We start from the raw sequence: 24,000 nt of genomic DNA, 5'->3' as shown, positions 1-24,000 counted from the left end.
TTGATGCCAGGACAGCAGCTGAGGCTGAACGATCGCTCACTCACCGAGGCTGACGTGGTATTGCTATGATCATTCTGTTACGTTTATACAGTTAGCTTTAATTCAACTTTTACGTACATACACATGACATATACCAGAGCAATGGCGAGCAAATTTTAGTGTAATTAGCTCTCCCTAACCATTTACATTTCTGCACCATACACGAATCTTCTGCTTCCTCTCAAAGCCATTCCCAGTAAAAAAAAAAGAAAAAAAAAAAAAAAAAAACAGCACGCTCTACACATGACTACCAATTCCTGTTTTTAATACTGCTGTGACAAAGCTCATAGTCTATTGCCCACATTTTATCAGAACGCCCCTGGTCTGAATTACTGCAGCAGCCTGACTCTACACACGCCTGTAAAAGTGGCGCATCCAAGCAGGTGTTCAAACGGAAAGGGAGATGAGGCTGGCGGAGTGGTGTCCTCCACTGTTATTTTCTTTCCACGTGTGCCATGGCGGCGTAATGTTCTTCTCAACTGTAGTAACAGGGTGCAATGTCCAGCCACTGAGCGTGACTGTGAAGTACCAGTGACGCGTGTAGTGTTGGTGTCCCTCGCTACTACTAGTGGTCGACTTGCCGTCCCTCAAACCCTCGCTGCCTTCAGGGAGCAAAAGTTCCGCGGCTAAAGTTATGCTTATTTCGCCAATGAAAGATACCACCACCCCCACCACCACTATCACCAGCACTACCAACCACCACCACTGCTACCAACCATCACAACCGCCATCACTACCAACCATCACTACCAATACTACCAATCGTCGCCACCGCCACTACTATCAACTACCACCGTCACCGGCAGTACCAGCCACCACAGCCTATATCACTAATATAGGTCTAACTACTACCACCACCACCATTACCTTCGCCCACTACGAGTATTGCAAATTTTATGAATATCACCACCACCACCACCAGCCCCATCAACTACCACAACTTCGCATTACTACCACCACAGCGTTCATCCCTTATGACAACAATAACCATCACCATCACCATCACCACCAACACCACAACCACAATACCACCACCAGCACCACTCCTATCACGATCACCATCTACATTACCACCACCACCACCACCACCACCACCACCACTTACCATTACACCCTTGCTCAGAACACGGACACGTGATAATCGATAAGTCAAAACACATTATAGCAAAAAGTGAAGCAGAATGCAATGAACCATGAAAACGTGCCAGCATTTTTTTGAATTCCGTAATGCATCAAAAATATCGATAATCACCATCTCAGCACCTACGTAGGTTTTGATTCTTTAATGTATTCTTTATATTCGTGCTTACGTGACAATGACGAAGAGAAAGTTAGTTTTGCACATAGTTTGTTTATTATTATTCAATCAAATCATCTGACATGTTTAAAGCACCCCCCCACGGACTCCCCCCAAAAAATAAAAATTCTAACTGTTTCCCTAACGAACCATCTTCCCTCGGGCGTCCTTCCACCTGCGTGACGCCTCTACCCATTCTCACAGTCGTCTGAGAGCAGTGCCATCGCTCAGCTCACGGGATGAGACAAGCTCTCCGTAACATTCTAAAGATCCTTTACAAACTGAAGTTAGAGGAAAACTTTCGTTGCCGCCATTAGCTTAATTCAGAGCACCATTTCACCAACTTTCGTCAGATCTTCCCTCCTGTATCTGCCTCTGATTCAGACATCCATCTGCGGAGAAGGGAGAGGAGAGGAGAAGAAGACTGCAGGGGTGAGAAAGGGGAGAGAGAAAAAGTGGTTGAGTGGAAAGGTTATTATGATGGGCAGGAAATTCTTGTGCATTACTTGATCCTGCGTCCGTGACCGTCACGTGTCATTCCTACAGCCGCATGTTAGAGTCAGAATACGTCCAAGTACTAACCAGATCCAGCGTTGTTTAACTTCTCTGACAGGACGAGAAGCGATACACTCCGCGTGGAGTGGTCGTTGACATTACTGTAACAACCAGCTTTATGTAACAACTTCATGTAATTAATGCTCTTCTACAAGTCTTGTTTCCAGCATATTGTTACACGTAAACACCATTTCCATAAGTACAAGTTTACACATTCATCCATTTATTCACATATTCATTAAATTGCGACTCATCACCAGCATAATGAAGGAATTTTACCCTGGGAAGTTTATAAAGTATTTCCAGATCTTCATCGTCCAAGCAAGGGGAAGAATAAGCATTAATACAAACAAGCACGCCTACTAGGTTTTGGTGACACTACGTAGCAGAAAAAAAAAATAAATTAATAGAAAATAAAATACAAAAGAAGAAAAAAGAAATACACCAAATATGAATGAAATGGAAATATGAAATGGGGAGAGAAAGAAAACGAATGTCATCAGCAAATAAAGGTGATTGATATAAAAGGAAATTAGTAAATAAAGGAAAGGAAAGAAAAAAAATTGCTGTAAAGCTGCCATGAAAAAGTATGGTATAAGAATAGAGAGCATAAGAACATAAGAAATAAGGGAAGCTTCAAGAAGCCACCAGGCTTACACGTGGCAGTCCCTGTATGAAATAGAACTACCTATTTCCACCTATCACTCCCATCCATAAACCCGTCTAATCTTCTCTTAAAGCTCTCTAATGTCATAGCACTAACAACATGTTTAATGAATCCGTTTCATTCATCTACTACTCTATTTCAGAATCAATTTCTTCCTACCTCTTTCTTAAACTTAAATTTTTCAAGTTTGAACCCGTTATTTCTTGATCTGTCCTGGTTGCTGATCCTAAAAATTTTGCTTACGTCCCCCTTGTTATAACCCTTATACCACTTAAAGACTTTTATGAGATCCCCTCTTAACCTACAACTCTCTAAAGAATTTAAATTTAACAACAGAATGTAAATTTGACAACAGAAACGACAGCTTCTATTCTCTGGGAGGGGACCACAAATATCCTCAGGTCGGACTGCTCTTCTGGTATCGACCCTAAGTGTCTTGACACCCCCTTCAACTTTTTCTTCATTAACTTCTGCAACATTCGCAGTCTTAGATCTAATTTTCAATCTGTACAACACCACCTCTCTTCTACTAAACCTCATCTTCTTTGCCTCACTGAAACACAAGTGTCTGAGGCAACTGATAATAGCCCCTTTTCTGTTCGCTCTTACTTTCTCTATCCTCATTTTCAATCCAAAGTTGGATGTTGCGTCTATGTGCGCAACGACTTAACCTGCTCTCGTGCCCACGCTCTTGAATCTTCCGAGTTTTCTACCATCTGGCTACAACTACAGAGTCACTCTCAAACTAAATTTATCTGTGTTGTATGCCTCTCACCTAACTCCTCTAACTATAAGAAATTCTTTGACTACTTAACTTCCAAGGTGGAGCACATTCTGACTCTCTTCCCTTCTGCAGAGATCTCCATTCTTGGAAATTTCAATGTTCACCACCAGCTTTGGCTTTCCTCTCCCTTCACTGACCATCCTGGTGAACTAGCCTTTAACTTTGCTATCCTCCACGACCTAAAGCAACTGGTGAAACACCCTATTCGTATTCCTGAGCGTCTTGAAGATACGCACAACATTCTTGACCTTTTCCTAACCTCTAATCCTTCTGCTTATGCTGTTGGGCTCCTCCGATCACAATCTCATATCTGTATCTTGTCCTATCACTCCAATCCCTCCTCAGGATCCCCTAAGTGGGGGGTGCCTCTGGCGTTTTGTCTCTGCTAATTGGGGCGACCTGAGGAGGTATTTTGCTGATTTTCCTTGGAATGACTACTGCTTCCGTGTCAGAGACCCGTCTCTGTGTGCTGAGCGCATAACAGAGGTGATAGTGTCTGGCATGGAGGCGTACATCCCTTACTCTTTTTTCTCGACCTAAAACCTTCCAAACCTTGGTTTAACACAACCTGTTCTCGTGCTTTACATGATAGAAAGGTGGCCCACAAAAAGTACTTGAGCTTTCCATCACCAGAATCTCATGCGCTTTATATTTCTACCCGGAATCATGCCAAGTCTGTTCTCCAACTAGCCAAAAACTCCTTTATTAATAGAAAGTGTCAAAATCTTTCAAGATTCTGGCATCTAGCCAAAAACATCTTCAATAACTTCTTTCCCTCCTTTATTTCAACCAGATGGCACCACTGTTATCACATCTATCTCAAAAGCTGAACTCTTCGCTCAAACCTTTTACAAAAAAAAAAACTACCTTGGATGATTCAGGGCTTGTTCCTCCTTCTGTCTCCACCTTCTGACTACTTCATGCTACCTATTAAAATTCTTCGCAATGATGTTTTCCATGCCTTCGCTGGCCTAAACCCTCGGAAGACTTATGGAACTGATGGAGTCCCTCCTACTCTTCTCTGAAACTGCGCCTCCGTGCTTGCACCTTGCCTAATCAAACTCTCTCAGCTCTATCAACATCTACCTTTCCTATTTGCTGGAAGTTTGCCTACCTTCACCCTGTTCCTAAAAAGGATGACCGTTCTAATGCTTTAATTTCCTGCCTCTCTAAAGTTTTTGAATCTATCCTCAACAGGAAGATTCTTAAATATTAATCACTTCACAGCCTTCTATCTGATCGCCAGTATGGGTTCCGTCAAGGACGCTCTATTGGTGATCTTCTGTATTTCCTTACTGAGCCTTCGTTATCCTCTTCTAGAGATTTTGGTGAACCTTTTGCTGTTGCTTTTGACATATCAAAAGCTGTTGAGAGAGTCTGGCACAAAGCTTTTATTTCCAAACTACCTTCTTAGACCTGCTATCCTTCTCTCTGTAACTTCATCTCAAGTTTCCTTTCTGACCGCTCTATTGCTGGTGTGGTAGACGGTCATTGTTCTTCTCCTAAATCTATTAACAGTGGTGTTCCTCAGGATTCTGTCCAGTCATCCACTCTTCGAATTATTCATCAATGATCTTCTAAATAAAACTTCTTGTCCTATTCACTCCTACGTTGATGAAACCAACCTGCATTTTTCCACGTCTTCTCGTAGACGTCCAATTTTTCAGGAAGTAAAAAAGTTCACGCAGGGAAGCCACAGAACGCCTGACTTCTGATCTCTCTAAAATTTGTGATTGGGGTAGAGCAAACATGTGAAGTATATTGTTCAATACCTCAAAAACTCAATTCCTCCATTTGTCAACTCAACACAACCTTCCAGACAACTATCCCACCCTTCTTCAATGACATTCAACTGTCCCTTTCTTCTACACTGAACATCCCCGGTCTGTCCTTTTACTTATAATCTAAAATGGAAACTTCACATCTCATCTCTAGCTGAAACAGCTTCAATGAAGTTATGCTTTCTGAGACATCTCCGCCAGTTTTTCTCATCCTTCCAGCAGTTAACTTGGTACAGGGGCCTTATCCGTTCGTGTATGGAGTATGCTTCACATGTCTGGGAGGGTTCACTCATACTGCTCCTCTAGACAGGGTGGAATTAAAAGCTTTTCGTCTCATCAACCCCTCTCCTCTAACTGACTGTCTTCAGCCTCTTTCTCATTGCCGCAATGTTGCATCTCTTGCTATCTTCTACCGCTATTTTCATACTAACTGCTCTTCTGATCTTGCTAACTGCATGCCTCCCTTTCTCCCGCGGCCTCGCTGCACAAGACTTTCTTCTTTTTCTCACTCCTATTCTGTCCACTTCTCTAATGCAAGAGTTAACCAGTATTCTCACGTTCTCTGGTAAACTCTGGAACTCCCTGCTTGCTTCTGTATTTTCACCTTCCTATGACTTGAATTCCTTCAAGAGGGAGGTTTCAAGACACTTATCCTTCAACTTTTGATTACCGGTTTGGACCCTATTCGGGGACCGGCATTTCAGTGTTTTTTTTATTTTTTTTATTGGATTTTTTGTTGCTCTTGGCCAGTGTCCTCCCAAAACAGAAAAGCAAAGGGAAATAATGAAATCGTCACAAGACTTCACTAAAAATAAGTATATCGTTAAGAAATGATAAAGAAATAAATTAGAAGCGAAAGAAAGTTAGGAACTGAAAGAAAGAAAAAAAGAAAAAAAATTGTTGCAAGGGTTGACGAAATATATAGCGTTAAGAAATAATAAAGAAACAGAAACAGAAATGAAAGAAAGATAAGAAATGAAGGAAAACGAAAAAGAAGGAACTGTTGCAAGGTTCCACAAAAAGTATGGCGTCAGAATCTTGGCAGCAACAATCAAGAAGGAGACGAGACACAATCCAAACGTCTGCACCTACTGTGAAAAGAAGGAAAAGAAAGGAAGAGAGAGAGAGAGAGAGAGAGAGAGGAGAGAGAGAGAGAGAGAGAGAGAGAGAGAGAGGAGAGAGAGAGAGAGAGAGAGAGAGAGAGAGAGAGATAAACACACCTATACAGAAAGAAAAAAGAAGGAAGGAAAAGAGGAGAAGGATAAACTAAAATAAAGATAGAAGAAAACGGAAGCAGGAAGAGAGAGAGAGAGAGAGAGAGAGAGAGAGAGAGAGAGAGAGAGAGAGAGAGAGAGAGAGAGAGAGAGAGAGAGAGAGAGAGAGAGAGAGAGAGAGAGAGAGAGAACTAGCACAAACAAAATAGGATGAAAGGAAAATGAGGAAAACGGGAAAGAAAGATAAAGAAAAGTGAAAGAAAACAAAGAAGAAAAGAAGGCAGGAATCTCAGGCTTGTAAGAGACCAATCAAAAGATCAATTTGTCCGAGTGTCGAGTGAATATGGAAACTTTCTCAATTATAAAAGAAGCAAAGTTGGAGAAATACCGAAAACAGGAGAGCCAATGACGACAGCAGCTTCCCGAGAACGGATGGAGAGCGTGCGAGGCGAGGCGAGGACGCAGCAGCAGCAGAGAGGACACAGAAGCAGCGAGAACACAACAGCGGCGAGAACACAGTAGCGAGGACAAAGCAGCGGCGAGGACACAGTAGCGGCAAGGACATGTAGCGAGGACATTGCCGGACCGACGAGACGAGACTCCTTGCAACACACAGCCTGGGAAACTTCATTAAAATGGCTCAGATAATTATTTTTCTTTCTTTTTTTTTTCCCGTCCGTAACTTCCTCCAACTCGCAGCGGGCACGTCTGAGCACTGAGGCAGTTCCGGCAGCACACAGGGCGAACAAATGAACGTTGTGTGTTGCTTTGCTCGTCGACAAATACACACACACACACATTCTCTCTCTCTCTCTCTCTCTCTCTCTCTCTCTCTCTCTCTCTCTCTCTCTCTCTCTCTCTCCTCTCTCTCTCTCTCTCTCTCTCGTGCAATTTATACGTTTCACTTTCAAAGAAAAAAGGGAAATGGTTTGCTGGCTGGTTGGCTTCCTTGCAAAAAAAAAAAAGAAAAAAATGAATATGGCTCTATATATGACTACAGGAAATCCAAGAGTTGGCCAATTTAGTTTTAAAGTAATCTCGATACTTCTGCTTTGTTTGGGTAAGCTGGCTGGCTGGATGGTTGACTGGCTGGCTGTTTAGTTCATTGGTTGACTAACTGACTGGCTGGCCAGTCGGGTATCTGTTTGGATAACTTCCTGGCTGTATGATTAGATGGTTGGCTGATTGACTGGCTGATGGCTGGTTGACTGGATGGCTGGTCAGGTATATGTTTGGATAGCTGGCTGGCTGAATGGTTAGATGGCTGGTTGACTGGCTGGCTGGTCGAGTATCTGTCTGGATAGCTGGCTGGCTGGTTGACTGGCTGGCTGTTCGGGTGCCTGTCTGGATGGATAATTAGATAGCTGGTTGGCTGGTATTTGAGCTGGTCGGTTGGCCTGGACATAACCACCTCGCCGTCTCCTGCTAGTGCATGTAGTAGACCCTCGCTCTTGGTACGCTGGCCAGGGGCTGCGGAGAGGCTGAGGCGCTGTGTTGCATGTGTCTCGCTGTGAAAGCTTTTCCAGAGCAGCCTCATCCAGAAGGAAGAACAGCACTGATGTCAACTATATCCGAAGGAAGAAGAAGAAGAAGAAGAAGAAGAAGAAGAAGAAAAGAAGAAAAAGAAGAAGAGCAACAACAACAATATCAATAAAGCTAACAATACGAAGAAAAAAAAAACGTCAAAAAACGGCAATGAAAAAAGTGACAATAGCCACCACTACCACCATCACCATCACCAACACCATTACCATCATAACACAAACGAAAAGCTCCCACTACAAGCCCGAAGCCCGGTACATTCGCAGCTAGCCACACCATGTCCTTCCCTCCCGCCGCAGCTTCCCGCCCACACAGACGCCCCGCTGGCAGCACGAACACACTACACACTCACGTAACTCATTCCTCATCCACGAACTTCCATCACGAGCAATCGGAGGCGATCTGCGGCGCGCTTCACTCAATGATGAATGCAACAAAAATACTCGGGAAGAATTGCGAGAGAAACTTACTGAGCTTGAAAAAAATAGTTCTTAGTTAATAATTTCAGAAGACACTAGAGACAACAAAAGTAGTGACTGAGTATTTTAAAATCTTCTAGCCTATAGTTTTTTTTATTTCTGCTTAGTAAAATCATCAAAGGTTATACAACTTATGCACCAAGTGTCATATAATCATTACCAGCCAAAGAGCTAATAACAGTGCTAGTAATGCCGAAGGTTTTTAGTATAGCAAGCATCACTATCACAAACAACAGCAGCAGCAGGATACGCGCGAGTGCTTCTGCTTGCGAAACGGTAACAATAAAAGGAAGGCACCGTGGAGAGGAATAAGGAGGAGAAAAGAAGGGCAGGAGTCAAGACAGTGAAATATAGATGACGTTTACTCTCCGGTGAGTGGAGGGACGCGCGCGTTAAAAAAAAAAAAAAAAAAAAAAAGCCTCAGAATGTGTTTGAAAGGCAACCTCGAAGACGGAAGAGGAGGAGGAGGAGGAGGAGGTGAAAGATACGAGTAATTAAGAAACACAACAATCTAGAGTGAGGAATAAGTCGAGGACCGCCTTTGTCAACAGCAAGGAGGATTGGAGGAGGAGGAGGAGGAGGAGGAGGAGGAAAGAGAAATGGTGTGAGAAAGAGTAAGAAGGATATGGGAAGCGGAAATAGGGGCGGGCGAAAAGGGAAGGAAAAATGGATGAGGTAAGGGAAGAAAGGAACGCAAGGAAACAAAGAGACGGAAAGAGGAGGGGAGGAAAGGAAAGGGAAGGGGAGAGAAGAAATGGGAGTGAGAGGGAATGGAAGGGAAAGAAAAGCATGAGAAGTGAAGCAGAGGGAAGGAGAGGAAAAGAAATGAAAGAAATAAGTGAAACGAAAAGAGGAAATAAAAAGAAACCGAAGAGGTGAGCACGGAAAGTAAAGAGAAGGAAAAAAGAAGAAAAATGAGAGAAGAGAAAGTAGTTTATGTAAGTTTTTGTCAACTAAGGAAAATAAATTTGAAGAAATGAAAAAGAAAACGAAAAAAAAACGAAGAGAAGAAAGAAAGGGAAATCGTGTAAGTGAACGGAGAAAGTAAAGAAAGAAAAAAAGTAAAAGAAAGAAAGAGATAAAGGAACTTATGTACATTCAGTGTCAACCAATGAAAAAAAATTCAAAGAAATGAAAAAAAAACAAGAGAAGAAAGGAAGGGAAACCAAGGAAGTGAACATAGAAATTAAAGAGAGAGAGAGAGAGAGAGAGAGAGAGAGAGAGAGAGAGAGAGAGAGAGAGAGAGAGAGAGAGAGAGAGAGAGAGAGAGAGAGAAGCCTACATGCACCTTCACTGTCAACCAAGGAAAACAAATTAAAGAAACAAATAAAACGAAAAGAAGAAAGAAAAGAAAAGCGAAGTAGTAAACATTAAAGAAAGAAAAGGGTAAAAAGAAAGGAAGGAAGAAAGGGGCCTATGCATCTTTAGTCTCAGCCAAGAAAGACGCCCAGCAAAAGCCACGTGTGAAAATAAAAATAAAGGAAAAAATCTGATGCGCTTGAATATCTCCGCCGTTTTCTCCATCAGCAGGAAGACGCGGCCTGGACAGCTTCAATGTGTTCATACTCCCCACACGTTGCTTCCTCTTAGTGCCTTCCGCTGCAACTCTGCATATTGAAGCTCACACGAAACCTTCATTTTTTCCTTTCTTTTTAATGGATAATAATTCGAGTTTGGTATATTAAAAAAAAAAAAAAAGTGTGACAGATCTCGTTTTCTGTGACGCTTATACGTAATTATAAAGTGCAGATTAGCAATACTTGTAAATCCTCCACCATTCATATGTATCTTTTTTAAACCGATACTTACTCATCTCGAACGTATATTGGTTTATTTCACTTGTCTTTACAGAATTATGGGATCGACCATTGGCTGAAAAATATAGAGAAAAGTAAACGCACCAATTACCAGCCGCATCTAAAAAGCCTGCACCGTACATGGCGAAAGAGTACCAGTAGGGAGGCCGGTCTAATTCCACAGGGTAAAAAAAATAAAGTCACAAAGGAAAATAAGGGATATGAAATTCTGCAACATTTAGAAAAGATCCACCCAGAGAGAGAGAGAGAGAGAGAGAGAGAGAGAGAGAGAGAGAGAGAGAGAGAGAGAGAGAGAGAGAGAGAGAATGGATATTAGGCAACATGCATCACAAATAAGGGAAAGAAAATCACTTGATAAAAGATAAAAATGAATAAATAACTAAATAACTAACTAAATAAAAATAAATAAATACGATACACCCTTTCATTGTTATCATCATCAGCCTGTGTGACACCACTGCAAGACAAAGGCATTCCGCAACATTCCCCAATTAACTACCATTCTATTCAAGGCCACTCCTGCATTACATTTTATCTCGTTTCTCGGTCTGTCCTGCTTTCGGAACATAATAACATCTCATCATAAGGGAACCTGCAAAAAGCCAACAGGCCTACACATATATATAGAACATAACAACATATGAACATAAGGGAAGCTGCAAGAAGTGATCAGGCCTACACTTGGCAGTCCCTGTACTAAATATACTTACCGATTTCCCCCTATCATCCCCATCCACCAATTTGTCTAATTCTTTAAAACTTCCTAATGACTCATCACTAACAACCTGATTAATGAGTCTATTCCATTCATCCACCACTATTTCAGAACTAATTCCTTACTATCTCTTCTTCAAATTTAACCTTTTTTCAAGCTTGAACACATTATTTCTTGTTCTATCGCGATTGTTGATCCTGAGAATTTTGCTTACGTCAGCCTTGTTATATCCCTTATACCACTTTAAGACCACTATCAGCTCCCCTGTTAACCTACGCCCCTCTCTAAGGAATGTAAATTTAAAAGCTTCAGTCTCCTTTACGTGTCTACCTGTATTCACCTATTATCCCTGTCCACGCATTAATCTAATTCTCTTTCATCGTTTCCTATTGGCTTGACACACATAACATTACGGTTTCCGAGTCTAGTTGATTCATTCTTATAACGTCCTTAGTTTGCTCGAAAAGTGTGATGAATTTTAATATGTCTGGCAAAAAAAAACGCTTTCCTTTTCTGTGGTATAATTATAATCAATGTAATATCATCTATATTACATCAACTAATATTCTAGGAATTAATATATGTGAAGCTATAATAATTTATGTTTCACTTTCATCATCATTAGTATTTCAATCATATCAAGACTTCCATGACTTACATTCCATTAACAACAACCTTAGCTTCCTAAATTCCTACCACAGCCATGGATATTCCTACCAAGAATTAGTAACACCCTTATAACTCCCAAAATTCATTACCACAATTACCAGTATTATTGTACCATAACTATTAACATTCCCACTACTTCTATTAACATACCTACCACAATTGATATTTGTTCAACACCACTACCAACATTTCTACAATAACTACTGCTATTCCCACTATTACTGCTAACACTCCTACCACAACCTACAGCATGATATCTACTACAACAACCAATATTCCTACCACGACTACCGACATTTCTGAACCAAATTCATCATCAAAAAAACGTTCCCATTTCCACAAAACTCATAAAACAGTTGGCCCTTAAAATTTTCTTTATTACAGGAACAAGGTCATTCTCTTGCAAAACTTATAGATGGTCCTAGTTCCAATTTTTTCCACCGGTCCCTTCTTTTACTTTTTTCCTTTATTATTATTATTATATTATTATTTTTTTTTCAGTCTGAGTGTTTACTGCGACTCTTTAGGTAGTAGTGTGTTAAGATAGATTTACCTTCCAAGGGACTTCGAAAAAAAAAAAAAAAAAAGATGGGGGGAAAAAGGGAACACGAGTAGAAGAGCAAGAGAGTTCTTCAGAAAGTTCATGTCGAGAGGTCGTTTGTTTCTATAACAGCGGCAAGCGTTATGTCCTGAGGCAGCGGCATGACAGCATCTCCTTTACCAGAGTCTGCGGGCGGCAAACACGACCCTTACACACTAGACGGAATGTTTCCTTTTCCAACCCTGCCCCACCTTGGCCTCGCATCCTTCTTATCCAAGCTCCGCCTCGTTCCGTCTTGGCTCTTCCCGCCCCGTCCCGTCCTGACTCTTAGCGCCCCGTCCCGCCCCGCATTCTCTCCCTGCCTCACGCGACGCTCTGGCCCGAGTTAATTGACGGGTCGCTGTCATCATCTTTCATTCTATATCTACTTCAGGTTGATGCGAGGGTTCTTCCAGGAGCTTACTACGCGTGTGGCACTCTTTCATAACCTCTACCTAGTGGGCGGAGGTGCAGGTCACTCGTTAGCGTCAGTTTTCTTTCTCGGTTTCTACGTGGGACGATAAACACAAGAGATTGCGCGGGAACAATTCAAGCGGATCATTATCACCAGTGGGATCCATAAGCCATTGCTGCTACTGCTGCTGTCTGCCGGAGAGGAGCTGGTTATACACTTTTCCCTCATTTCTTCTTATTCGCGGAGGATCCATTTCAGGTCCCGTTTGGCAGGTCTTCATATTTCAAGGTATAATAGGAAATTTATGTTGTCAGCCCCGTCAGCGTCGAGACTCGGTGTTGCCTTGCGGGGGAGTCTGCCGCCGCCCCCTTGTCGCCGCTATCACCAGCCCGCCAGCGGCTCCCCTGATGCGAATTTAATTACAAGTGGCTGAGTTAGGATACGACGCTGGGCTATCACGAGGACACCAAAGGATCACGTCCTCAAACTTCCGTCCAAGTGTGACGCCGATAAGGGAAAAATTAGAGTAACAAGAAACAGGGCGAGGGTGGCCAGGAGGGACAGGGTGGAGGAAGGGGGGTCGAGGGGTGGAGGGTGGAAGGGAGATTTTTTGAGTGAGGAAAGAAAGGAGTAATTTTTCTGAATGAGTAGCAGGCAGGAAATTTTGGATAAAGGAAGGAGAAGAGGGAGCAGGGGGCGGCTTCTTGGGGGAGAGAGGCAGGCAGGAGGTTTAAGGGAGAAGGGAAGGTAGGAGCCCCGGGTATGGGAGGCAAGAAGTGAGGTAAGGAGGCGAGGGCAGGATGGAGCTCCTAAGGTGTGGGCGGTGGGGAGGGAAGTGAACAAATGTTGCCACCAGTTCAACGTGACGTAAGTCGCTTTGGACAACAGCCAGCAACAACTGTTTCTGCTCCTGGCTGCCTTGCCACGCGGCGGACACATCATCTGCCTCTTTGGTTTAGGATGCACCATTCCTTTTATGCCCCAATGACATAATTATCGCGCCAGCCGTAACATTCCGTCACGTCCTCGTCCTTGTAGTGCTTGGACGCTGGGAGGGATACGAACCCAATGCACTCTCTCTCTCTCTCTCTCTCTCTCTCTCTCTCTCTCTCTCTCTCTCTCTCTCTCTCTCTCTCTCTCTCTCTCTCTCTATATATATATATATATATATATATACGAGTATATATATATATATATATATATCGCAGCTTATCTATAAACAATCAAGCGACAGAATTACTAAACAAAGCACTTAGAAAAAAGTATTCATTTAACGAGAATAACCTGCTCTGCTTTCAAAAAAGTTTCAGGTTAGGAGTACCTTCAGTTTGTCCATTAGGGAGCACCATTTCTCTTATAACAAACAGTGGAGGGCAAATGAAAACCTACATTATACACACACCATCACCGGGACAACAGCCACAACAGAAAACGGGCTTTTATCCCCCGAGGCGCGAAGGTCCCGCCCACCACCACAATAAACGAACAATGGGGTTGCGTTGGCCTCGTGTTCTTTCGAGGCTTGAGATTTCGGTCTAGCGTTGGCTACTTCAACGAGGCCACACAAATGTTAATATAAGCGGCCACACGCACTCACACACGCACGCACACACACACACACACACACACACACACACACACACACACACACACACACACACACCAAAAACGCAGCAGCCAATATTCGTGCGGTCAGCAGGTGCCGCCCTTTCAGTGTCTGACAAAGGCACCAACATGAAAACAGTTTAGTGTTTAGTCCAAAGAATTATTTGAGAAAATATGGAAAAAAGCAGCAATTCTTTACTGCGTCCCGTCGGCGTCGCTATTATTCTTGATTCCCGGTGGCAGGTGCCTCGGCCTGGCGGGGCGCGGCACGCTGGGGGACACGCCGGCCTGGCTGCACCTCGCTTATGTGACAGCGAGCGTGGGGACTTTATTCCGGGATAGTTTTCTTGTGCACGATAGAAACATCGGTAAGTAAACTTAATACATAAAAAAGGAAAGCTGAAGCGCATCATGATTACGCAGGTAATGTTGGGCAGGCAGGCGGTCGCTGAGAAGGTGATCCCGCCCCTGCCACGCTGTAACTCACCAACGGTGGGTACACACACACACACACACACACACACACACACACACACACACACACACACACACACACACACACACACATACACACACACGCACACACACACATACATAAAAAAAAAAAAAATAAATAAAATAGAAAAAAATAAAAATAATAAATAAATGAATAGAAATCCAAAAAATAAATAAAAAAAAATAATAAATAATAATAAATAAATGACATCAAACATATACACACCCCACATCCATACCCCTCCCACACACGCAAACACGCGCACACACACACACACACACACAAAAAAAAAAAAAATGCATATACACATACAATACCTATGACCCCACACACACACCCACACACACACGCACACACACACACACACACACACACACACACACACACACCACACAAAAGTACACGTCAACTGATTTCAAATCTCTCTGTCGACAGGAAAATATTCAGTTTCTTTATCAGCGTCGCCACTTCATTGGTGTCATGCATCGGGGATCATGTAACACATGTAGCACACTTGACATGGCAGCGGGAAGCGGAGCAGGGTACGCGGCGGCAATTGTGAGAATGTTTATTGCAGATCACACGTGGCTCTGCTTAACAAGATCAATGCCTCCAACAGTCTCCGGGGTGAAGCTTTGCGTGTTAGTGACATCTGCTTTAATACTAAACACTGTTAACGTTAACGAATGACAAAATCGGTGCTCCAGTATATAGTCAACAAGATCGAGTGTTATGCAGTGTACATAATAAATTATATGATGAATGGCAGTAAGAACCAAGGTGACTATAAAATGTTTTGTGCTCAGGTGCAGCCCTTGTTTCTGGGTCAATACGTGCCGCACTCCAGGACCACAATGATGCATGCTCGTATACTCGTGCCTCTCCACCCGCTGCTGTACAGGCCACTGCATCATTCCCGCCCACCATTCTTTCCTGTTTCCTGTCTTTGCTCTTCCATTTAATACCTTTAGAGCATTTCATGTTCTTTATTTTAGTCTCTATTCAAATTCTCTTCCCATTCAGTCATTCCATTCCGGCCGCGTCGCAGCTTCACAAAGGGACATGATTTATTACTGCGTCCAACTCCTCCTCGGGCTTTCTGACGGCATTCCATATATTACAAATTTTCACATTCTCGTGTAAATCTCTTCCTTCTCTCTTTCTCTCTTTTTCAACTCCCCAAATTCACGACTTTCTTCGTATACAATAAAATCCGAACACCACCAGAAACTTTCTTTCCGCGCAAATATTAATGCCGATTTTATGGTAAGGAAACCACACACAGGAAAGGTGGGGGTGGGAGCTGTATCCGTGGTCTTCAAGAAGCGGCTCTTAACTCCAGCGTTAATAAAAAAGAAAGTGACCCAAGACATTTCTAATTACTTATAAAAATCCCTTCCTGCTTTTAAAGGTCTCACCTGTTCGCTCACTCGGCAAACCAACACCTCTGATACTCAGACAGGATTTCATTATCACGGAACTTTCACTCATCCTCGCTCCTGTCCACCTTACTTCAACCCTCGCCCACTCCCTATACTCCGAGTACTGCTCCTTCCCCTTCCTCTCCTCTCCTGTCCCGTCCCGCCCTCCCAGGCTTCCCGCTGCGCCAATATATCAGCCAGTGTGCCAGTCTACAAGCTGACCACCGGGGAATTAAAAAGCTTGGCACCCGCCGTCTCCTCCATCCATCTTAGGTCTCGCCAACTTATGAGCCTCGAGTAAAATATATCAGAGAAGCGGAAGCGCCCGCGGAGAAGCGAGGCAACAAGCCGCCGGTGTGCAATATTACCAAAGTATAATGGTGATTTTTCCTTTGTTTCTCCCTCTGCTCTGTTTCCTCCCCCTCGAAATCCTCCCTCCTTCCCTCCCTCTGCCTTACGACCTTTTTCTCCTCCGTGTTTAGACTGATGAATGGTAGCAAAAACACTCAAACACCTGCAGGCACGCACGCACGGATTTACACACACACACACACACACACACACACACACACACACACACACACACACACACACACACACACACACACACACACACACACATACACATACACTCAAGGGCACAGGTCCACAGAGAATCAAAACAACAGCTCAAGTGGCCAGCTGAACGCAAATATTTCTGTGTTCTTTGCTGAGCCGTGGGCCTAAAGGCTTTGCCCAGATCCCGGCACTAGTCCAGCGCAGCGGGCCGCCTGTGATGTTGTGAGCCCCGATAAAAGACTAATACAGCAAGGGATGACGCGGGCAGGACCAGCCCCACCTTTTCATACAGAACTCACTATACTCCTAGCGTGGTGGCCGTGCAAATAACATGTTCTGCTGTAGAGTGAAGTAAAGATGTCGCTGTGTGTGGCATCCTTCCTCCACTGCCTCAAAAGCATATAATGAACTAACTGTTGCGGATTAAAGGCGTGTATCCTATATATTGTAAGTTGTTTCATTACGATTTTCTGGTATCTGAATCTCTTAGTCCCCAGGTGAACTTACAAAATGTTAGAATACGTTTGAAAGACGAACTTTAGCCTCGGAATAATAACTGTACACCAAATAATATTAATTGTTATTGGCATCACAGGTTTTCACTAACAATTGTAAAACAAAAGAATACGGATTTCTATATAGCACAGCTTTTCTTGATTGCAAAAAAAAAAAAAAAAAAGACGTGTTCGTACGTTAAAATAACTTTGGTTGTGTGGCTTCCTGCTAGACTATTTGACATCACATTAAAAGTTAAGTATGTAATGCACAATATACATTCCTTTCAGTTCACTTGCACACAGTGTTATGAAGCACCTTATCACACGCCTGCCTCCAGCCATCAATAACATGCAGAAAGTAAAATATGCAGTGAAGATATTGGCCTCACAACAGACGGCTGGCGCGGCACAGGCTGGTAATAATAGAGGTACATACTTCATTCAGGATGCCCCCCCCCCCCCATAACTGGTATTTGTGCGATGACGTGAGCCATACCTAAATAAAAGGAAACACGAGTTCCTATACATTATACGCGAAGCTCTATATCGTCGTGAAAAGGAAACTATTGTATTCCTGAAATATTTCACCTTTACATCATAATGCCAAATAACCTCATGATTCTGAGTCAAAAGAAAACGTATTTTTGATATAAGAACCATTGCGTAGTCTCAGCGGCTCTGGATACAAAAGTATTATTTACTTCACTCGTAACCAAAGAATACTAATGATCAACTGACCTTGACTGCCAGCCGCCATCACTCAATGGGAGACGAGGGGCAGGGGCGGTGATCCGCGCAGGCTGATGACACTATCCTCACCATCCAGGCCTGGCGAGGGGAAGAAGGACAGGGTGAGGCTGAGCGTGACACATCTAACATTGCCTAGAGTAGAAAGTTTTTATTGGTGTGTGTGTGTGTGTGTGTGTGTGTGTGTGTGTGTGTGTGTGTGTGTGTGTGTGTGTGTGTGTGTCCACCATTCATCAGTCGGCAGTTCTAACAAAGCCAATTACTAAGGATTATTACAATACACGCTGATAAAAGTAATCTGAAATCCCAGAGGGAAAACATCCGTCATTTTCTCCATTTCTCTTGCAAACAAAGGCTATTATGTAAATTTTAATCGGCGACGCAGACAAAACGCGCCCGGTGCACCTTTTCAATGGAGGCCTTGGCGTGTCTGCACAAACATCAGTGAGTGTTGCGGGCTGTGAGAGTGAAACATAATGACTGTCGCCCGCAGCACCAACACACTCGTCATTAATTGTGCGAAGCCTGCTGAGTGACTTGCCCTCCCTCTGCTGCCACTGGTGTTGATGATTGACGGACATAATGCACCTTTTTTCCACTGATACTCTTATTACTGCTGCTACTGTTGATGATAGCTGGACAGTGGACGCTCTCATTAGGAACCTTTTTCCAGTGATATTCTTATTTTTACTGCTTTTTTTTTTTTTATGTAGGAGGAGCACCGATGTACTAGTTAAATATATATAATGCTTCTTCTAGTACTGAGTATAGGTGACCAAAGAAATGCGGTGGTGATGCTGCTGTATATTGATATATTAAAACTGCACAAAAAGTAAATAATGAAGTGAAGTGCCAGCGGGTCACACGTCCACCTCCGAGGCCTGGGTGGACGCGACTCTGTATGTCCGGAAGACAAAGGGTGTGAGGGTTGACCTCACAGCACGTGGTTGGCCTTAGGTTAGGCTGGCGTCAGGTCCCACGGGATTGGAGAATGGAATGCAGAGGTGGGCGAAGCGTCCCGCCACATTGCTCGGCCACCCATCTCGCTGCGTCCTCGCAGCGAACAGAGCTTATGGGGTGACGCAGGCACATTGAAGCACATGATTTACATAATAAAGACGCGTTTATCTGTGTAAGACACGTGATGTACGCACTATAGCCAACCGCAAGGCTTACAGAACAAAGACATCAGAATAGTGAGTACGCACTGGCGAATCACAAAACTCACATAGCAAAGACGTCAGAAAAGAGAGCACAGTGGCCAACCACAAAACTCACATTAGCTGTGACTTCAGCACAGTGAATCACAGGCCAAGAAAAACTAGGACAACGCTAGAGGCCATAAAACAAGAGAACAAGGCGTTTCTATGCCAAATAAATTGCAAAATAAAAATGCACTATAAGAATTATAACACTGCACAAATAACACACATGATGGCGATAATCTTCGTCGAGTGTAGTGAGTGAGTGGCCCGCATTGGGTGCAGAGACGGCCATAAGAAGACAACGCAGTTTGCAGCAGAAGACTGACAGCTGAGAAATCCAGTCTTCGAACGATGGGATCAGCAGCAAAGCAGTCGAGCTGCGTCAATGACGGCTTAAAAAGTCCAGGCTTGAAACAAGGACGACGTCGGTGACGGCTTGAAGTCGTACGGGCAGGCTCGGCATAAAAAGCTTGAAAGAGGCCCTAAAAGCACCTTGAAGAAAGCACTGTAGACGTGTAGTAGCGTAGCAGCTTGCGTCAGTGACGGCTTAGCAGAAATGCGTCGGTAACGACTTGGCAAGTAACCCGGAGGCGATGATGGTAGCTGGAGTAGCTGGCGACGAGCTGGCAGGACAAGTGGGCCAGGAGGACTTGTAGCGTCGACTCATCCCACCACTGCCACCGTTTTTATGTACTAGTTTTATATATATATATATATACTCGTATATATATATATATATATATATATATATATATATATATATATATATATATATATATATATATATATATATATATATATATATATATATATATATATATATATATATATATATATATATATATATATATATAATATATACATATATATAATGCTTATTCTAGTACTGAGTATAGTTGGCCAAAGAAATACGAGTACAGTGGTAATGCTGCTATATGTTGATGTAATAAAGCTGTACCAAAGCAAATAATGAAATGAAGTGCCAGCGGATCGCACGTCCATCTCCAAGGCGTGGGTGGACGCGACTCTGTATGTCCGGAAGACAAAATGGTGTTAGGGTTGACCTCACACCACGTGGTTGGCTGAGGCTGGCGTCAGGTCCCAGGGGACTGGAGAATGGAATGTAGAGACGGGCGAAACGTCCCGCCACACCCGCCAAGGGCAACAAAATTATAATTAAGAAAGGTCCACTGAAGTGCCGATCCCCGAACAGGGTCAAAAGCAGTCGTCAAAAATGAAAGGCTAAGTGCCTGTCGATGATACGAGGACACTCTAATAATGCATCTTTTTCCACTGATACTGTTGTTACTGCTGCCACTTTTGATGATACTGGACGCTCTTATAATGCACATTTTTTTCACTGATACTCTAACTACTGTCGCTACTGCTGATGATAGCTGTGCGCTCTTATAATGCACCTTTTTCCACTGATTCTCTTGTTACTGCTGCTACTCTCTCTGGTCATGATAGCTGGAGAGCAAAGGGCTCTTATAATGCATTTTTTAAATATAGCGTAAAGCATCAGTGTTCTTTTAATACCGGCTGGCGATTGTTGTGCTTCCCATCCCGCTTTGCTGCCGCCGGGCAGGAGCAAGCGGGCGTCTCCAGCTCGGCAAGTGTGTCTTTTGTACTTCCACAATAAAGGATAAGAAAAGGAAGCCTTTCAGCGTCTTTACATGAAGGTCACTCGCTACATGATGAAACATTATTATTATTTTTATTATTACTTGTTTTTTGTTTTTGTTTAACGTCATCACTGGCCTCCTCTTTCCCTCTTCCTCGTCTTACTCTTACTCTTGTTTTCTTTTCTTCTTTTCTTTTTACTTGAACTCCTCTCACTCGTTTCTCTCCTCTCCTCTTTCCGCTCTCTTTCTCCTCCTTATCTTCCTCCTCATTCATCTCTTCCTCTTCCTCCTCCCACTCTTCTTCCTTCTTTCATATTTTTTTCTTTCAATGAAAATCTTTCCTTCTCTCTCCTCTGTCCACTCTCCCTCTCTCCTCCTGCTTCTTATTCATCCCCTCTTCTTCCTCCTCCTTGTTATTCATCCCCTCCTCCTCTTCCTCCCCCTCCCACTCCTTACTCTTCTAATTCATCTTGTCCTCCAACTCCTCCGTCAAGACAAACTTTACGCAACAGCCACAGTAACAGAAGCACAAAACAACGATGGTATTTTCCCCTTTGAAAATAATGCGTCAGGTGTCTTCGATATAGAAAAAAATAGAGGCTTCGTAAGGGCATGGCAAAGGAGATATGTAATAGTCTAAGATTGTTATTTTTAATTACTTAAGCTTTTAAATTATTTTGTCATCGCATCTCTTACTATGTATGCAGTACATTTTTTTTATTAGTTTATTTTTTTGCTGCATAAACATTTTTCTACGTTTCCTAATTTTTCTTACCGTCAGTCTCTCTCTCTCTCTCTCTCTCTCACACACACACACACACACACACACACACACACACACACACACAGTTAACTTACAGGCATACTCACTCTACTGTAAGGCTTCTTTCGTCTTGTTGCCTGTATCTTGTACCTCTTCTCTCACGCTCTTTTATTTCCTCTTCTACAGTGTTCCGTTTCTTCTTACTTCTCCTCCTCCAGGTCCTCCTTTACTTATTCTTTTCTCCTCATCTACTTCCTTCTTTTCCTCCTCCTCACTACTTCCCTCTCCTCTTCACCACTTCCTTCTCCTCACCAGTTCTTTCTCCTTCACTTCCTTCTTCTCTTCTCCATTCTCCTCCACTTCCTTCTCTTTCTCCTCCACTTCCTTCTCCTCCTCCTCCACTTCCTTCTCCTTCTCCCTCTTCCTTCCCTCTTGATCATCATCATTTCCTGTGATACATGACGCGTCCCAAGCGGCCCTCAAAGGTCACCACGTCGCCTCCTGCGGTGCTGCTTCGTCTGCTTCGTGTTCCCCTCTCAAGGATTCGTGGTTTTACTTTGTGGGGGAATCTCTCTCTCTCTCTCTCTCTCTCTCTCTCTCTCTCTCTCTCTCTCTCTCTCTCTCTCTCTCTCTCTCTCTCTCTCTCTAACACACACACACACACACACACACACACACACACACACACACACACACACACACACACACACACACACATAGAGAGAAAGAAGAGAACAATACCCAGACAGTGAGAAGGAACACGTAAGGGAGCGCCGCTTCAAAGGCAACACTCCCGACCAACAACTCAATGGCACGGCAGGTTTATATGGTGGTACTTCTCCAAAAGGTTCGTCTATAAATTGTAATTAAGGTAGCACAGGTGTAATGTGGTGAGCATTTTATATCAATGAGCTGTAGGTGAAAATAGCGGGGCTCGAACACTAGATGCCCCCCATGCGCCACTTCTGCAGCTAACTACTTGGCCAGAGAGACGAGGAATTCTTATTGACGACCACTTATTTTCAAACTTCGATACTCATATACGCTTCTCTGAGCAGGGCGGTGAGTGGCAGGCAAAAGACCTAACATGACCTGAACTGACCTTACCTAACTTAACCTAACCTAGCTAGAGGTGATAAAGTTCTGTTGTAGCCACTAGAAGCAACACCGTGTCAGTTACGAAACACAGACTTATGAAGTGATTGAACCTCTAGTCCTGGAGGGTAACCTTTTCTAATTTCTTAACCAAGTGTAATTAACTGTATGACGCAAGGCGAAGTATAGGCCGAGGCTCCCCTCCACGCTGCTACAACACTGTGATAGCTTTAGTTTCGTCCACATCAATTTTTCACGTGGACTCATTGAGTTCCTCGCCATCTGTTTGGCTCCCGTCCCAGAAACTATGGCCGTTCTCCCCTCAAGGCCACCCTCAGAGGACAACCTCCACGGCGCATAACAGACTTGATAATTACTGAGTGGAATCAGACAGGCGGAGGAGGAGGGCAGCCCTGCATCTGTGCCCACTATGCTGAAGGAGGCGAGGGAGGAGTAGAGATAGGAATGGAAAATGTGCCTGTGAGCTTTCTGGGTAAATTATTCATAATAGATTCACATTGACTCAACTTTTCCCAGGAGTACGGCACTTTGTTGACTTAGACAGATTAAGCTCGACGGTAAATGAACCTCGTCCAGAGTTTTCGATGAAAAGCCACCGAGTCAACATCTGAAGGGCGGGGACGGGGCGGTGGATGGCCGGAGAGGAGGTGTAATTTACATGATACAGAGGGGGATGACTCGCTGCGGGAGACGAGTCCAGGTGGCGAGGACTGAACACTCTACCTCCTGGACAACCTGCGGCCGTAAATTAATCTTTACCTGAACTCCACAGGATACAAACACGAGGCAAAAACTGATCTTGAAAATAAACATTATCTTCAAGTTGACGACATACAACTTTCCTTGCCACCACACAACAAGACAAACCTTGTCTCCCTCCCTTCCTCCACTCTCACCCATGCCTCTCTCCTCCTCCCTCCCTCCTCCCCTCCATGCCTTTCGTCATTATGTTAAGTGGGGGCCAAACTTAGGTCGGGCAAGACTGAGCATAAAAAAAGACTAAGAAAAATAGATCACAGTTTGTCTCCTAGCGAAGCAGAGGAGGACGAGAGTGAAGGCATGGAGAACACGGACGGAGGAAAGAGTAAAAATGGAAAAGATAGTAGATAGAAAGATAAAGTAGGTGAGGGACTGAAGGAAACTGAGATTAATAATAAAAAAAAAAAGATACGCAGAATCTAGTGCAGTGTTACCTCTTAATGAATAAACAAGACAGTAATAAAGAAAGATAGGCAGTGTTGACTGTTACCAAAGGCAATTATATATTTAAATGATGCTTAAGACTACAATGTGTACGTATGTGCGCGGCAGCTAAGCACGTACGTAGGGGAAAAAAGTAACAAAAAGTGTTATAAAAAAAAAAAAAAACGGCAACTTGAAATGTCAAACAAAAGCGTGAAAAATCGTAAAACT

General features: G+C 43.4%; 1 long non-coding RNA gene across 2 annotated transcripts in view; it reads right to left on the bottom strand.

Annotated features, from left to right (window-relative positions):
* LOC135100461 (uncharacterized) overlaps positions 1-24,000 on the bottom strand; it is a 291,394-nt gene that overhangs the window by 80,778 nt on the left and 186,616 nt on the right. For both annotated transcript variants that reach the window (XR_010268716.1, XR_010268715.1), the window contains exon 4: positions 17,870-17,959. This is a non-coding gene — a long non-coding RNA (uncharacterized LOC135100461). The remainder of the gene's footprint in view (positions 1-17,869; positions 17,960-24,000) is intronic.

Source organism: Scylla paramamosain, chromosome 5, assembly GCF_035594125.1.
Source record: "Scylla paramamosain isolate STU-SP2022 chromosome 5, ASM3559412v1, whole genome shotgun sequence".
NCBI lineage: Eukaryota > Metazoa > Arthropoda > Malacostraca > Decapoda > Portunidae > Scylla > Scylla paramamosain.
This window is presented reverse-complemented; position numbering and strand designations above follow the sequence as displayed.